At 37.6% G+C, this 15954-nt stretch overlaps 1 protein-coding gene and 2 pseudogenes across 3 annotated transcripts in view; 2 read left to right on the top strand and 1 right to left on the bottom strand.

Annotated features, from left to right (window-relative positions):
- The first annotated feature begins 453 nt into the window (after positions 1-453).
- The window catches only part of PCNX4 (pecanex 4), a 56402-nt gene continuing 40901 nt past the window's right edge, over positions 454-15954 (top strand). The window contains exon 1 of one of the 3 annotated variants that reach the window (XM_037832598.1): positions 454-939. The gene's annotated coding sequence lies outside the window, so the exon portion shown is untranslated. Of the gene's footprint in view, positions 950-15954 lie in introns of all 3 variants that reach the window. The other 2 variants (XM_037832597.1, XM_037832599.1) reach the window with 2 other exon arrangements.
- LOC119531396 lies at positions 9349-9654 on the top strand (annotated as a pseudogene).
- LOC119531395 lies at positions 15537-15835 on the bottom strand (annotated as a pseudogene).

Below are 15954 nucleotides of genomic sequence, written 5' to 3'. Positions count from 1 at the left end.
TGTCTAGAAAGCCCTTAAAACCAGCTTGATCGGTTAGCTTGATTGCGAGGTCAACTTCCCTGCTGAATGCTATACCCGCCAGGCAAAGAGGAAGGCCCTTCGATTTCTGCCTCCCTGTAAGTAGGCCCTGAATAAAGTTCACGTTTCAGAAAATGTTCAGTGTCCTTTTTGGTCTTTTGATTGGCCAAGCCCTCTTGGGCTGCGACAGTGTGTTACTCAATACAGGCCAGAATGTGGATGTCGTTAATGGAAGTCGTGATAGCCTAAGCGGCTGGTGATTTAACTACATTACACTCCTGAGTAGGTAGTAAAACAACTCGATCTGAACTCCAGCAACAAGATGTTCGCAAAATGGCGACCTCACGTCTTCCCGTTCGGGAGTCCAGTCCGGCGGAGGAACGTGCGTCACCACGGCAATGACGCACCGCTCCCGTAGGAGCGGAACGCGGGTGAAAGTTCAAGGCTGGCGCTGTGTCCTTTAGCCGCTGCTGCTGCTTCTGGGCCCCGCACGGAGTAAGAGCCCGGGAGACTTCAGCGGCCAGGCGAACGTTAGCCCACGCCCAAGGCGAGCTAACCACGCTTCCTCTCCCGCTCCCCGCCTCGGAGTGACGACCTGGTTGGGACGCGGGGGCCGATGTACGATAAGGGCCGCCTCAAAACGAGAGGACCGAGGGGCGGAGCTAACCAGGAGTTCGGCCCCGCCCTTCCCCCGAGCGCGTGCGCACTCCTCAGTCCCGGGTGACTCCAGCCGGAGTTGACGTTAGTTTTGGAAACGGGGTGCGGGCTGGGACTGGAGCTGCTTGTGCTGGTTGCTGGACCGCTGCAGTTTCTCTTCAGCCGCGTTCGTTCCACAGCTAGCCTCCCGGCGGGAGCGCCCACCCCGGCTCTACTTGCAAAAATGCAGTCCCCGGGATGCCTTTGCATCGCCTTTTCCCTGGGGTGAGTCGAGGTATGTTCGATCTCCCGCACCCACCTGGGGACTTCTTCGCATACTTAATTCCCAAACCTGTGCAGAGCCAAGTTTTTGCAGAAACAGATTTTTCATTTTTCGTTATGAAACTTCTAACTGCGGTTATTGTACTTTTAAAGTCGTAAAATGAATTCAGTAGCTATGAGGTATTAATCCAGTCTGATTTTAACTTTTCCTTTAGTCCGTTAAGTTGCAGCATTGTGTTTCTAAGACCCATATAACAAAGAAAATGGCATTTGTATCCCCTGATTCAGGGGTGGTCCCGTTACCTCAATAAAGTTTACAAACTATGTCCCTTAGCTATGTCCCTATATTTTTTCCTAACTCCAGCTAAATCCGTTTTGCTCCAAACTGGCCAATGCATGGCCTTCTGAACATAGCTCCTTCCTCGCTGAACTGCTCCCTCTTCACCACAAATCCTTTCCTATTCAAAGTGATTTGTCGTGCTTCTGAATTATCTGCTCAGGACCAGTCATTTTTTCATTGTTCTGCTGTGTAATAATAGGTGATTTTGTTTCATCATTAAATCATTCCTGCAATTAGGGCAAAGGCCATCTCTTTTCCTCTGTGGATTATATTATCCACCGTCTCCCCCCAACCCCGCATCCCAAACACCAAACCTTATCATAGAATCCAGAGCTGGAATCCAAGCTTAAATATTGCTATTTTAGTAATTTAACTGTTTGGGCCACTTATTGACTACCCCTAAATTTTCTACTTCAAGATCTATCTACTGGTTATTAACTGCTACAAAAAACAATACCAGGTCAAGGATCTTTTCTTTCTTTCCCTCTCTCCCTTTCTTCCTTTCTTCTGCTTTGCTGAAATATAATTGACATACCACACAATTCACCCACTTAAAGTGTACAATTCAGTGGGTTTTATTATAGTCATGGAATTATGTAATCACCACCACAATTAATTTTAGAACATTTCATCGCCCCAAAAAGAAACCCAGTACCCTTTAGCAGTCACCCCTATCCTCCATTCTCATGCCCACCAGTCCTAGGCAACTAATCTAATTTGTTTTCTTTCCGTAAAGAGTTGCTTATTTTGGACATTTCATGTAAGTGGAATCATACAACACACAGCTTTTCATGACAGGCTTCTTTCACTTAGCATGTGTTTAAGGTTCATCCATGTATCAGCACTTAATTCCTTTTTATGGTTGAGTATTACTACACTGTATGAATATACCTCATTTATCCATTGCTTGATGGACATTGGGTTGTTTTCTCTTTTTAGCTTTATGAATAATGCCATTATGAAGATATGTGTACAAGTTTTTGTGTGGACATAGGTTTTCATTTCTCTTGGTTATTTATACCTAACAGTGGAATTGCTGGGTTATATGGTAACTATTTTTAACCTTCTGAGGAATTGCCAGACTGTTTCCCAAAGCAGCTACACCATTTTACATTCCCACCAGAAGTCTATGAGCATTCTAGTTTCTCCCAACCCTCATCAACACTTGTTATTGTCTGTTTTTTTCCTTCTTGTTATTTTAGCTATCTTAGTGATATGAAGTTGTGTCTCATTTAGGTTTTAATTTGCATTTCCTTAATGAGTAATGATGTTGAACACCTCTTAGTGTGCTTCTTTGCCACTTGTATATCATCTTTGGGGAAATATTTATTCAGATCTTTTGTCCATTTTTAAATTGTTATTTGTTTTTTCATTATTGAGTTGTAAGCATTCTTTATATATTCTAGTACAAGTCCCTTATCAGATACATGCTTTGCAAATATTTTCTCCTGTTTTGTGGGTTGTCTTTTTACTTTCCTCATGGGGAGGACCTTTTGTTTTAGACACTTTCACCCTTGTCTTCCTTAATCCCTTCTCAGGGAATCCTAGGCCCCAGTGCCTTCATGCAGGCCAAAAGCTTCCATTTTTAAAATTTCCTGTACAAACCAATTCCTGTGAATTTACAGAAAACCCTTAGATTCAAATACCCTCAAAAGTCCTCAATTAGAATAAATACCATTTTGTAGATCCAAAGCATTGTTAATGTTACTTTATTTTAAGACTTTCTTTTTGGGTACTTGGGTAGATTTTCTTTCATTTGTCTAGAAGAGGAGGGTGCTTCCCACATGATTTGTAAACAAAAGCATGAAATGTGTTTCATTTGTTTAAGCACTAAATGGCTTTCAAAGCCTCTTCAAGAATTTGGCTGTTTGTCTATGGCATGGTGTTCAGTTAAGATCCCATAGAGTATTTTTGGAATTATAGGGCAGTGGTGTCTTTTCATCTCTGGATTCTCATTGGTACCAACAGTTGCCTATTAAAAAAAAAAAAAAAAAAAGTGCATACTTTTTGAAACTGCTCTGGCAGTAAGAGGTGATTTTTATCATGCTTTTGAGTAATTGGGGTGGGCCAGCTTGGTTCTTTTTGGGCATAAAGTTTTCTATTTTCCAAATTAGTAAAGGTAGTGATGCTTGGAAAAGTAAAACTTTAGCATATTACCTTTCAAATTTTGTAAAACATTTTTTAGGGATATGTGTAAGTATAGTCTGTTCACTAGGTCTTCACTACCTTAATTTACTGACAGAGTTCATGTAGTCATTTTTGAACATAAGCCAGAATTGTTTTTTCTTCACATGTTTAATTTTGTTTAATAATTTAAGGTTATCTCTAAAGTAACTTTCTTGTTGCTTCTCCTGATAATGAAAACTTAAATAATTCCAGAGTTGATTCTACCAGTAACAGTTATTTGAAAGGAAAATGATGTTTACCTTACCTGATTGTAACTGCCTTTGGGTCAGAGACCAACCCTATTACCATCACCTGGCACATTGTAGGCACTAAAAAGTAACTCAAAAGCTTAAATTTGTGGAAAGTAGTACCATATCATTTAGTTCTTCCTGTATAAAATAAAGGATAACACATTTGGCCTATGCTAACATTTATCAAAATGTAACCTTTAATCCCCACCAGTATCTTCCAACAAGTGTTTCAAAAGAAAATTAATATACGGGGGGGGGGGGTTGTAACATACATCAAAGAATTAATATCCATCATATATAAAAAGTGATCACTCCATTAGAAAAATAGGCAAAGGATTGACAATTTACAAAAAAAAAATTTAAGCTGCATTTATCTACACATGCACACACAGGCATACATTCATATAATGAATATCTTGATAAATAGAACATATTCACAAAATAATAGTAGAATGCTATAAATAGGGAAATTCAGAGATTAAGAGCTCTTAGAAATTAAAATGATGAGTGCCAATATCTAATAAAATTCAGCAGACATATTAGAAGAAAAGTAAATTCCCTGAAAGTACAACAAAAATACAATTGAGGTACAATGCCTTGAGCATAGAAGTATTCAGTAAATATTTGCTGATTTGAAGAATAAAATCAACCACCAATAAAAATAGTATGATAGATTTTTTAAACTGTAGCCTCTGCTAAACAAAATCATGCAGTTTCTAAGCCTTCCATTTCTAGGAATTCTTTTTACTGAACCTAAAGAACTATATAGTATAATTCCAAAAAACTGCCACATGCATGACTGCTGAGTTAATGTTTGGTAACTAAGAATTCCTTCCCCAGATACTGTCAAATTGATTTCTATTTCCCATGCTTATGAGTAATCCATAAGAAACATGACTCAAATTCCAAATAAAGCCGCATTTCTATGGATACATTATTGGCCCAATCTCGGAGTAGCAGATGAAGAAAACATATGGCCTGAATCTGTGTTGTGATGCCATCTTTATCCCATGAGCTCTCTTTTCACAGCTTTTTTTTTTCTTTTCTTTTTTTTTAAGTCTTGAGCCATTTTTCATTTTAACATGTTGGAGGTAGCAAACATGTATAAATGTCTCTGTCTATCTGGGAATTAATAGGCTTTCAGAAGTGTATGCCAAATTCTCACTCAGGGAGTAAGTTATAATTATTCTGATTTCATTTTCTGTGCCAGTAATCCAATTTAGCATTTAGAAGATTTCTCTATATTGCTTCCTACAAAGAAAATATTTTAAAAATATTCAAGTATCTGTAATTAACATTAAAAGTGAAATAATGTGAGTTTATCATATTTTTTCTTTATAGTTTCTCAATAAATTTCCTGTACACATAATGTAATTTTCTTCCTTAACATATTAGAAAAAAAATCAGTCTTTCAGTAATCTGATACACTTGCTAGATATCAAGTTTACCTTGTCGTTTTTTCCTTGCATATCTTTGTTCATGACATTCCTTCTTGTCTTGTATATCCTTTCAGTTCTCCTTGGCTTCACTAAATCTTCAAGGTCCTGATCAAAGCCCAGGTCAATATTTCTCAAAGTAGTTTCCATAAAAACTGTTTACATGGACTGTTATTAAAAATAATGGAATAATAGATATTTCATGGAATATGATATCTAATGGTCAAATGTACTCAAACAACACGTTTTAAGCAGGTTTGTGGTGGCGATTTTTTTGTTTTGTTTTAATCAGGGAAGTTGTGAGTTTGCAAAACATACAGGCATACAAAACAGGATTCCCATACACCACCCCAAAATCAACACCTTGCATTGGTGTGGAACATTTGTTACTATTGTTGATAGCACGTTTTTTTGTAATTGTACTATTTTTTTTTAACAGCAGTTATTACCTTTGTTACGTTAGAAAGATTATTAAATTAGTTCTATCTATCCTCCATTATTTACATTAGGTGTACTTTTTCCCCATGTACCACTCTATTATTACCACCTTGTATTAGTATCATACATTTGTTATAACTTCTGAAAGAACATTTTTAAACTTGTACTGTTAACTATAGTCCAATATCTACTCTGTGGTTCACTATGCTATACAATCCTATGTCTTATCTTCTAATTTTTATTCTAAGTAATGTATACATCCTAAAGTTTCCTCTTTTAACCACTTCACCTAAATAGTTCCGTGCTGTTGATTATACTCACAATAATGCGCTACCATCACCACCATCCATTTTCAGACCTTGACAGTCAACCCAAACAAATTCTGCACAAGCTGAGCATCAACTCTCTGTTCTCTAACCCTGGTCTTTCTCCTGGTACTTATGTTCTTGATTCTAACTCTATGAGCTTGCTTATTATAATTAGATCATTACGATGAGAGCATGCAATATTTGTCCTTTTATGTCCACCTTATTTTACCCAACATAATATCTTCAGTGTTCATCCATGTTGTCGCATGCATCAGGACTTCATTCTTTTTAGAGCTGAATAATATTCCACTGTATGTATATACCATATTTTGTTTTTCCATTCATCAGTTGATGGACACTTGGTGTGCCGGTTTGAATGTATTATGTCCCCCAGAAAAAGCCATATTCTTTGATGTAGTCTTGTGGGGCAGACGTTTTGGTGCTGATTAGATTTGCTTGAAATTTGCCCCACCCAGCTGTGGGTGATGACTCTGATGAGATATTCCCATGGAGACATGGCCCCACCCATTCAGGGTGGGCCTGGATCAGTGGAGCCATATAAATGAGCTGACTCAAAGAGAAGGAATTCAGTGCAGCTGTGAGTGATGTTTTGAAGAGGAGCAAGCTTGCTAGAAAGGAACGTCCTGGGACAAAGCCATTTTGAAACCAGAACTTTGGAGCAGACGCCAGCCACGTGCCTTCCCAGCTAACAGAGGTTTTCCGGATGCCATTGGCCATCCTCTAGTGAAGGTACCCAATTACTGATGTGTTACCTTGGACACTTTACGGCCTTAAGACTGTAACTGTGTAGCCAGATAAACCCCCTTTTTATAAAAGCCAATCCATCTCTGGTGTTTTGCATTCTGCAGCATTAGCAAACTAGAACACTTGGGTTGCTTCCATATTTTGGCAATTGTGAATAATGCCACTATGAACATCAGTGTGCAAATGTTTGTTTGACTACCTGTTTTGAGTTCTTCTGGGTATGTCCTTACTAGCAGGATTGCTGGATCATACGGCAAATCTATACTTAGCTTTCTGAGGAACTGCCAAACTGTCTTCCACAGCAGCTGTGCCATTTTAGATTCCCACTAGCAGTGAATAAGAGTCCCTGTTTCTTCCTATCCTCTCCATCACTTGTAGTTTTTTGTTTTTTTTTTTTTTTTTTCTTTTTTAATATGGCCAGTCTGCTGGGTATAAAATGATATCTCATTGTGGTTTTGATTTGCATTTCGCTAATAGCTAGTGATGTTGAACATCTTTTCAAGTGCTTTTTAGCCATTTGTATTTCTTTTGAAAAATGTCTGTTGAAGCCTTTTGCCCATTTTTTAATTGAGTTGTTTGTCTTTTTATTGTTGAGTTGTAGAATTTCCTTATATAGTCTGGATAAATTAAACCCTTATCAAATTTCTAAATATTTTCTTCCATTGTATAGGTTGTCTTCATTTTCTGACAAGTCCCTTGAAGAACAGAAGTTTTTTTTTAATTTTGAGGTAGTGCAATTTACCTATTTTTTTCTTTTGCTGCTTGTGCTTTGGGTATAAAACCTAAGAAACCATTGCCTAACACAAGATTTTAGGATATCTCCCTACATTTTCTTCTAGGAGTTTTATAGTACTAGTTCTTATAAGTAGGTCTTTGATCAATTTTAACTTTTGTATATGGTGTGAGATAAGGTTACTCTTTCATTCTTTTGCGTATGGGTTTCCAGTTCTCTCAGCACCATTTGTTGACGAGAATATTTTTTCCCAGGTGAGTGGACATGGTAGCCTTGTCAGATAACAACTGGCCATGGATGTGAGGGTCTGTCTGTGAATTCTGACTTCTATTCCATTAGTCAATGTATCTATCCTTCTGCCATTACCATGTTGTTTTGACCACTGTAGCTTTGTAATAAGCTTTACAGTTAGAAAGTGTGAGTCCTCCAACTTCGCTTTTCTTTTTCAAGATGTTTTTGGCTATTCAGGTTCCTTTACCCTTCCAAATAAATTTGATAATTGACTTTTCCATTTCCGTAAAGCAGGCTTTTGGAATTTTGATTGGGATTGTATCGAATCTGTTAATTTCAGTAGTGTTAACATCTTAATGACATCTACTCTTTCAATCCATGAACATGGAAAGTCCTTCCATTTATTTAGGCCTTCTTTGATTTCTTTAGCAATGTTTGGTTGTTTTCTGTATATAAGCCCTTTACATCCTTGGTTAAATTTATTTCAAGATATTTGATTCTTTGAGTTGCTATTTTAAATGGGATTTTTTCTTGATTTTCTTCTCAGATTGCTCTTTACTGGTATATAGAGACACTACTGATTTTTTTGTGTTGATCTTGTATCCTGCCACTTTGCTGACTTCTTTTATTAGCTCTAGTAGCTTTGTTTTAGAATTTTCGGGGCTTTCATGTATAGGATTATGTCATCTGCAAATAGTGAAAGCTTTAGTGCTTCCTTTCCAATTTGGTGACTTTATTTCGTTTTCTTGCCTAATTGCTCTAGCTAGAACCTCTAGCATAATTTTGAATAATACTGGTGACAGTGGGCATCCTTTGTCTTGTTCCACATCTTAAAGGGAAAGCTTACAGTTTTTCACCATTGAGTAAAATGTCAGCTGTGGGTTTTTCATATATGCCCTTTATAATGTTGAGGAAGTTTCCATCTATTTGTGATTTTTCTAAGTGTTTTTATCAAGAAAGGAAACTGGATTTTGTAGTATGCCTTTTCTGCATCATGGAGATGATCATGTGGTTTTTTCCCCTTTGTTTTCTTAATGTGGCGTATTACATTAGTTGATTTTCTTGTATTGAACCTCCCTTGCATACCTGGGATAAAACCCACTTGATTCTGGTGTATAATTCTTCTAATGTTCTGTTGGATTCTATTTGGAAGTATTTTTTTGAGGATTTTTGCATCTATATTCATTAGAGAAATTGGTCTATAATGTTCTTTTCTCTTAGTATCTTTATTTGGCTTTGTTATTAAGGTGATATTGACGTCACAGAATGAGTTAGTGTACCTGCCTCTTTAAACTCTTTTTGGAAGAGTTTGAGCTGTATCGGTATTAATTCTTCATGGAATGATTGGTAGAGTTCACCTATGAAGCCATCTGGTTCTTGACTCTTCTTGTGGGGAGGTGTTTTGGTTTGCAAAAGCTGCGGGAATGTAGTATACGAGAAATGGGTTGACTTTTTCAATTGGGATTTATTAGGTTACAAATTTACAGTTCTAAGGCCATGAAAATGTTCAAATTAAGGCATCAAGAGGAAGATAACCACACGGTTGTTGCATTGAGCTTACTTCCTCTTTAGCCCACACTCTTGGCGACTGCCCGAGCAGCGATGGCGGCGGGAGAATGGCGGGGTTGCCTGCTCTGTTACATTGGCGCGCCTGTCGGTCTGGTGGCAACAGTCAATTGACGACCTGCGCCCGCCTAGCGCTCAACCCCTGCACACACCGCGCCCAGGCCCAGCGGCCGGAGCTCGCACCCCTCCTGAGAGCCCCCTCTCTCAGGCGGCGCGGGCCCTACGAGCCAAGCCTCGCAGCGGTCCGAAGGAAGGCAAGGGAGCGAGTCTAAGGGGTGGCCGGGTCTAGTGGTGGTGCCATGAAGATGGTCGCCAGTCAGCGGATTCATATGGCCAACGAGAAGCACAGCAAGAATATCACCCATCGCGGCATCGTCGCCAAGACCTCGAGAAATGCCCCCGAAGAGAAGGCATCTGTAGGACCCTAGTTGTTAGCAGCTCTGTAGTTTTCCAGATTATTCAAAGTATCAGGATGGGCATGTGAAGTGACTGACCTTAACGTGTTTCCAGTCTCCTGTGAATTTTAACTTGAACTCATTCCTGATGTTTGATATCCTGGTTAAAAACAATTCAGTAAAGCGTCCTGCCTCAGAATGACTTTTCATATCATCCTTCATGTGTCAATCCAAGGTTTCTTCACCAGTCATTCCGAGTTTCCTAGTCCATACCACAGTGCCTTGCAAAAGCACCACATGAATAAAGCAATAAAATTTGGTCATTAAGCTTATTCAGTTAGTAAGGAGTAAGTTTTTCTATGTGATTGTTTAAAACAGTATGCAGGATAGATAATTAGATCAAATCTGTAGACAGGGCCTAGATTTTGTTAACCCTAGTGTGTCAATGTACTTAGCTTAATTTAAAATTTGGAATCTATGGTTTTTATAAAGGTAGGCACTTTATTACTATCTCTTGAATTGAAAGCACATTCCCATACAGGGTCAAGTAACTAACCTGTAATAAGGTGCTTATAAATGGTACAACTACACAGCCTAGTTTTACTACCACCTTTAGCACCTGAAAAATTTTAAGAAGCTTCTAAATGCCTAATATGAAGGGAGATGTTTATAGCCACAACATCTATTTTAACAATAGTCTTGCTATTATAGTACCTTGGATTTTGCATGAGTGAATATAGTAACCTAAGATGCCATAAAAAAAAAAAAATGAGCATTTTATAACTTGGTCATTGCAGTTTCAGTAAAAGCTACTGTGGAGCCAAGTCATGGAAGGTTGTTTATTCAGCATTGATTTCACTAGAATTATTTTAATATGTCAGAGGGGTTTACTATGCTAGACAAAATTTAAGGAAAAAAATACTACTAAAGGTGGAAGCCTCATCCGGACATGCTATTGAGCCCAATATACCATAAGACATCTTAGCATGTTACTAGCACTTTTAATATCAAACAGGCACATCAACTAAACTGAAAGTTACACTTAGTCTAGAAATGCTTTTACTGGATTTATGATTGAAATGCTGTTAGTTACTGGATACATCAGACTAGGGTGACATCTGAAATTAGACTTAAGGATAAGGATCAGTCTTTAGTCTTCCTTTGTTGTATGATTTTACAGGTTTTAATCAAATTTCCTTTTTACTAATGGGGTGAGGGTGGTAAGGCAGCTTTTGGGTTTTCTAGTACTGTTGAAAAACTGCAAGTATTGGCTATTTGGTGAAAAAAAAGGCTGAGGTGTCTATTAATGAATTGGAAAAAAAGCTGGTTCTGTGTGCTTTGTTAATAGTCTCAGGATATCTCTCTTAAACAGTTAAGAGGAACAGAAGGGAAAAGTGCAACCTAGTCTATAAACAGTGTGAACCTCAGAGTTTCTGATAACCCCGAGTATGGGAAAAAAGGAGAGTAGTAGTTAAGGACCTTGACTACTATGGTTAGCTGAGCTACTCCAAATGAAGGAACAGGAATCAGCTGACTTTGGGCCAGCAGGTTTTTAACCACATTGTTACCTGCCTTTCTCAGCCAGCAAATCAACCCCTATATTTGGTTCCTTCTTTGAAACAGGTGTCTTGGTTAAATAAATCTATTTTATAAATTTAAAATGAAAGTTACTGCTCTAAATTCATAGCAGGTGCCTTAATTTTTGCTTTGAGTTAAACCATTCCATATCTCTGAATTTCCCTTGGTTTGCTATAGATAACTGACTTTAAAACTTGGGTTTTTTTTTTTAAAGTAGAATGTTTTGATTAATTTGACTGTTAAATTGGTATAGATGTGATCGTTTTACATATGTAAAATTGCATTCCCTTTGTATTTCATGTGTAATTTACCAATTGAGTACATTTTATGTTAAGAGTGGATTATGCATGTTTGGGTAAATGAAAACTGTATCTTATTTGATTTGTCCTTTAAAAAAATAAAGTTCCCTGAATATTAAAAAAAAAAAAAAGAGGAAGATATCTTCTTGGAAGAAAGGCTGCTGGCATCTGGGGTTCTTTATGCGAAGGCACATGGCATTGTCTACTGGTCCTTTTCTCCTGGGCTCTGGTTTCAATGGCTGCCTCCAAATGTCTTTGGGTGTTTCTCTGTCTCTGAACTCTGTCAGTGTTTTTACTGTCTTTTATCCTCTTCACAAAGGACCCCAGGAAAAGATTAAGACCCGTCTTGAATGGGCTGGGTCACATCTCATTTGAAATAGCGTAACCAAAAGGTCCCACCAATAATAGGTCTGCCCCCATGTGCTGGTTTGGATGTATTATGTCCCCCAAAATGCCATGTTCTTTAATACAGTCTTTTGGGGGCCGACATATTAGTGTTGATTAGGTTGGAATCTGTGGATTAGGCTGTTTCCATGGAGATGTGACCCACCCAACTGTGGGTAAAACCTTTGATTAGATTATTCCCATGGAGGTGTGACCCTGCCTATTCAGCATGGGTCTTGATTAGTTTAGTGGAGCATTATAAAAGCTCAAAAACAGAAGGACCTCAGAGCTGCTGCAGCTTAGAGAGACATTTTGAAGATGGCCGTTGAAAGCTGACACTAACATTTTGGAGAATGCCACTTGAAACACAACCTGGGAGCAAGCAGATGCCAGCCACATGCCTTCCCAGCTAACAGAGGTTTTCGGGACGCCACTGGCCTTCCTTCGATGAAGGTAAACTTGTGTTGATGCTTTAATTTGAACATTTTCATGGCCTTCAGAATGTAACTTTGTAACCAAATAAACCCGTTTTATAAAAGCCAATCCATTTCTGGTGTTTTGCATAATGGCAGCATTAGCAAACCGGAACACCCCATGAGAATGGATTAAAAGAACATGATATTTTTCTGGGGTACATGACAGCTCCAAACCAGCACAGGAGGATTTTGATGACTGTTTCAATCTCTTTTCTTGTAGTTGGTCTGTTGAAATTTCCTATTTCCTCTGGAGTCATTGTAGGTTGTTTGTGTGTTTCTAGTAATTTGTCTATTTCATCTATATTGTCTACTTTGTTGGCATACGGTTGTTCATAGTATCCTCTTATGATCCTTTTTATTTCTGTTGGATCAGTAGTAATGTCTCCCTTTCATTTCTGATTTCTTTTTAAACTTACATGGTCTCTCTTTTTTCCTTTGTCAGTCTAGCTAAGGGGTTGTCAATTTTATCATTCTTTTCAAAGAACCAACTTTTGGTTTTGTTAGTTGGCTCTATTGTTTTTTTGTTTGTTTGTTTCATTTTTTTCTGCTCTAATCTTTGTTATTTCATTCCTTCTGCTTGCTTTGGGATTAATTTGCTGTTCTGTTTCTAGTTTCTCCAGGTGTGCAGTTAGGTCTTTGATTTTAGCTGTTTCTTTTTAATGTAGATGTTTAAGGCTATAAATTTCTTTCGCAGCACTGCCTTTGCTGCACTCCATAAGTTTTGATATGTTGTATTCTCATTTTCATTTGTCTTGGGGTATTTTCTAATTTCTCTTGCAATTTTGTCTTTGACTCACTGATTGTTTAAGAATGTGTTGTTTAACTTCCATATATTAATGATTTTTCAGATTCTCTGCCTGTTACTGATTTCCAGCTTCATTCCATTATGCTCAGAGGAGGTGCTTTGTATAAATTCAGTCTTTTAAAATCTATTGAGACTTGTTTTGTGACCCAAGGTTTGGCCATTCCTGGGGAATGATCCATGAGCCCTTGAGAAGAATGTATATCCTGCTGTTTTGGGTTGCAGTGTTCTGTATAAGTCATTTAGGTCTAGTACATTTATCATAGTATTAAAGTTCTCTGTTTCCTTATTGATCTTCCATCTTGATGTTCTGTCTACTGATGAGATCTATTGAAGTCTCCAACTATTATGGTAGAAGTATCTATTTCTCCCTTCTATTTTGCCACTGTTTGCTTCATGAATTTTTGGGCACCATTGTTAGGTCCTTAAATATTTATGATTGTTATTTCTTCTTGGTGGATTGCCTCTTTTATAATATCCTTCCTTGTCTCTCACAACATTTTTGCGTTTGAAGTCTAAAATGTCTGATCCTGGTATGGCTACCCCATCTCTTTGTTGGTTACTGTTTCCGTGGAATATCTTTTTCTAACCTTTCACTTGCAATCTATTTGTGTCTTTAGGTCTAAGGTGAGTCTCTTGTAGATAGCATGTAATTGGATCATACTTGTTTCCATTCTGCCAATCTGCATCTTTTGGTTGGGGAGTTTAATCCATTAACATTCAGCATCATTATTCTAAAAGTGTTACTTACTTCAACCATTCTATTCTTTGAATGTTATATATCATACCTTCTTTTTGTTTCTTTTTACCCTTTTAGTTACCCTTATTGATAATCTTCCTTTCTACACTCTGTGCCAAACCTCTCTCTCCTGTCTTTTATTTCAGCTTGCAGAACTCCCTTTATTATTTCATGTAGGGCAGGTACCTTACTGATGAATTCTCTGTTTCTCTTTATCTGTCAATGTTTTAAACTCCCCCTCATTTTTTCTTTTTACATTTTAAAGTATGATCTATTTTAATTCTGTAGTTCCAGAATTAGACACATTATCACAAATTAAACCTCTATACTATCTAGTTTATGTTTAATTTGTTAATAAAATAATTACTGACCATTTATAGAAAATATTTTTTTCTAGTTGGTATTGTTTTGATTACCTAAGAGTACTTTATGGAGGGCTGCTTTTCCAAGTTAAACAATACTTTAAGGATATGAAAAGATGTGTACTTTGTTCCTTTACTTTGTAAGCTATATATTTCAGAATGTGTAACTGGGAAAGTACTGTCTTTGAAATTATTTCATAATAAAAGTGATTCACAAAAGTGGGTGAATGATTTATCCAACCTTTAATCAGCTTAAGGAAAAGAAAAAAACAAAAGGCTATATATGTAACCTAGCTCTGCCGATGGTAGCTGTGTAGCTCTGGGCAAACACCTGTTGTGAGATTCAGTTTATTTCTGATATAAATCATATAATTTTTAAGGTTACTTTCAATTCTAAAATTCCATGACTATTTGTATTTCATTAGGTATGTGTTACTTGATTTCTTTGCATTCATTTGCATATTAACCGTCTAAATTGATTGGGTAAGGTGCATAGTAAAGTAAACCAGAATGCCTTAGTTGGATTGACAAGCAGAAAAGGAATATACATGCATACACACATTTTTTAGGAGTTTATATTTTAAAAGGATTTAGTGGACCTCTGTTAATCAAAATCAAAGTATGGCTACAGAAGGAAAGAAAATATCTAAGTTATAGTCAACACAGTATTTACTTAAGGCCTTATATTTCTATTTATACGTATAACAGTCACAGCTTAGAAATAGACTCCAACTAGCTCTCTTAAGGTACAAATTAAATCAATTAGTGTGTATTTGTTGAGTGATCTTTGACTCTCTGTATATTGGGTCTGAGTATAGACTCAAGGTTTCCTTGGGTCCTTTTCAAGGGCTCTCCTTTCTCTTTAGTATTTCTATTTAGAGAACTACCATTCTTAATATTTAATACCCAGTTTTCACCACTCACTCATGTTAGTTGTTTGAAATGTTACCACCCATGAATCATTATATGTTCTTTTTATAACAGAAGCTAAAAAGATACAGACATCACACATTTTAATGCAATAGTTATTTTAAAAGTAGAAAACTGATAAAAATCCAGTTGCCAAATCAGAGGACTCGATACATTATATTGAAATGTCCTCTTTCATATCCATGGTCTGAAATTTCTCACTTAAAAAAATAGATTTATTCCTAAACATTTGTTATATCTTTTGCTGGAAACAGAAGATAGTTTTTTTCTTTGACAAAATTGTCCCAGGGGAACAAAACTGATGCTTTTTCAAATTAGTGCATAAGTCATCCTGAAACGTCACTATGTGATAATTAGAATACAGTAGCAGTCTTTTAGTTTAAATTTCATAAAAGCTATTGTTAAGGTGGTTTGGGCCGTTTTGCAGATGGTCCATCTGAGTTAGTTCTGTTATCACTGTTATTTCCACTGTCTTCATTATCTTCATCACCACCATCCAGGGCCCCGTCTCTAGCTGCGGCCACCTGGTCCTGTGCTTCCCTCTGTATCAGGAGCCAGGGAGCTCAGCCGCTTGCTCCCTTATCTGGGCCACACCCAACAACAAGCCCCGGAAAGGGTCAGTGTCACCCCGTGCCTCACAGGACACCCGCAGCCACTGCCACTGCCTGTAGTGCCCGATATACTCCCCCAACAGCTCCATGGTGACTGTTGAGCTTCAAGTGTGAGCCACCGGAAGCATAAGCCACCCCCTCATTGGTTTTGCCAGATAAAGAATTCTTGGCTGGCAGTTTCTCATTGTCTAAAGTATATTATCCCCCC

This window comes from Choloepus didactylus, chromosome 4, assembly GCF_015220235.1.
Source record: "Choloepus didactylus isolate mChoDid1 chromosome 4, mChoDid1.pri, whole genome shotgun sequence".
Taxonomy (NCBI): Eukaryota; Metazoa; Chordata; class Mammalia; order Pilosa; family Megalonychidae; genus Choloepus; species Choloepus didactylus.
This window is presented reverse-complemented; position numbering and strand designations above follow the sequence as displayed.